This window comes from Sinocyclocheilus anshuiensis, unplaced genomic scaffold, assembly GCF_001515605.1.
Source record: "Sinocyclocheilus anshuiensis isolate Anshui unplaced genomic scaffold, SAMN03320099.WGS_v1.1 scaffold1053, whole genome shotgun sequence".
NCBI classification, from domain to species: domain Eukaryota; kingdom Metazoa; phylum Chordata; class Actinopteri; order Cypriniformes; family Cyprinidae; genus Sinocyclocheilus; species Sinocyclocheilus anshuiensis.
The window spans coordinates 2,354,205-2,356,215 of NW_015555711.1; positions in this window are offsets into that span (position 1 = coordinate 2,354,205).

Below are 2,011 nucleotides of genomic sequence, written 5' to 3' on the forward strand. Positions count from 1 at the left end.
TCCAGTGTTTCCCAACCGGGGTGCCGTCTGTCGAGAGCAGGGGTGCCGTGTAAAAAAATCATTTTGTAATATTTTTAAATTGGTAAAATGTTCAAAAAAGCAGCTATTATATAAAATCCATTTCTGGTGTCGCCAATAATTAGAGATGCACTGAAATTCCGGCTGCCGAAAATTAGTCCACCGCTCAGGATTCACTTTCACGTGGTGTGACGCATTTGTTCTTATTTTATTATTAACTGCTTAGACTCCTTGTCATTTTGTATTCAATTCAAAGTTTTAAATCAAGTTATCTCGTGTTACTGCAACAAAATTACCCAGCTGTAAAATCAAAAATACACTGAGTGAGCAAAACTTTGTTTAATTACCATTATAACAACCTTTACAAAAAGTTGTCTTTGAGAATGTCTAAATATATATCCAAACCCACAACTTAAAAATATGTATTTATGTCTAAACAATTAGAGAATGTATAGGCCTTTTATATAGAGCTATATAGAAATCTATTGGCTAAACTATGGAATTGCAGATGTTTTTCTTATTTTACTCCCACCAGATGGCACTAATCTGGCTTCAAAAATGGGATTTTAAAGGCATTGACTCTATTTTAACATGAAATACTGCATTCATTGAAAAGTAATATAAAAATATATTTTTTTTTAATTTGTATTATTTTCAATGGGCAGAAATTCATCATAATTATTGCATAAATATTAATTAGTGCCATGAAATTATCTCAAAATACAAAATAAAAAATATTATTGAGCAAAAATATATTACATTGATTTTACTGGGGTGAAAAAAAGTTACATTTCAGGTGTCCGGTCACTTTTGACCGTGAAGATCACAAGTGTGACTCCCAAATGAGGAGCACCAGAGGGTTAAATTCCCTCGAAGCAACATGACTGTGTCCGCTCTCTGACTGACCCATCCTTGTTTTTGATATGACATTTGATTGATATTAGTCACTTTTGCACGTCTGGACCTACGTGTGGTTTTGCTTTATCTATATTTCTTTTTGCTCTGCTTGACCTTGGTTAGTTTGTATTTTTTTGTTTTTTACCCAATTGGTATGTTTATATGAAATTGGAGTGAACATCTACCTCGATTTGATGAGACATTTTTAACCTCATAGCAGGTGTCTTGATTTTCTTTTGGATTTTGCATTTAAGTGTTAAGCATTGTACAATTGCTAGCATTATTTATTTTGTTTTGAGATTATTTGGTTAACTTTGTCTTCTGTTGCAGGAACCGAGGCTTCCAGGCAGGCCGCTAGTAGGCCCTTGTGTGCGGTGGTGGGACTCTGTCACGGAGTGCAGTGTGTTCACGCTTGATCTTATTGTGAGTGTGTGTTGTGAGTGTGGTGTGTTGTAGTGAGACCTGTGCACCTGGTGGTAAGATTTTTGCGATATAGGAGCCTTGCGCCTTGCGAACTAGCTTATCTGCCATAGGTAAGCCTCGGTTTTTGTTTGTTTCGTGTGTATTCTATGTTTGTAAATCTAATCCGGTCTACAGTTTAATTATTTTTAAGATTAGTGCTTGATTATTGTTGAAATAAAGCTTTTGTACTTTGGTATCCACATCTCAGGCCTCTGTATTTGAAACCACGTTCCTGTGTGCCCTTTGCAGGTGACCAATTTATAATTAATTTTCCCTGTTGGACAGGGTGGCGTAGTCAGCTGAATTTAGAGTTTCCCTCATTTTTTTTTAAATTACGTTTCAAAGCTTCTGTGTTGAACATACCATCACTTACATGCAGTAACTTGGAATCATTTATTGCACTTATGTAAACTGATTATTTCTTTAAGTGAAATCATTTCTAAAAGTGCATATGTATGCCTGTAATTAGGTCCTTCATTTTAACAGTTTAACATATAGCGTCTATTGGAGCTAAATACGTACACAACAGAGCTCTGCAAGGTTATACTTGGTATATCTCCTTTATGGCATATTGCATCATTAGAATTCCTCATCTGTAGGTCACTTTTCTGCCTGTAAATTTAAGTAATGTATA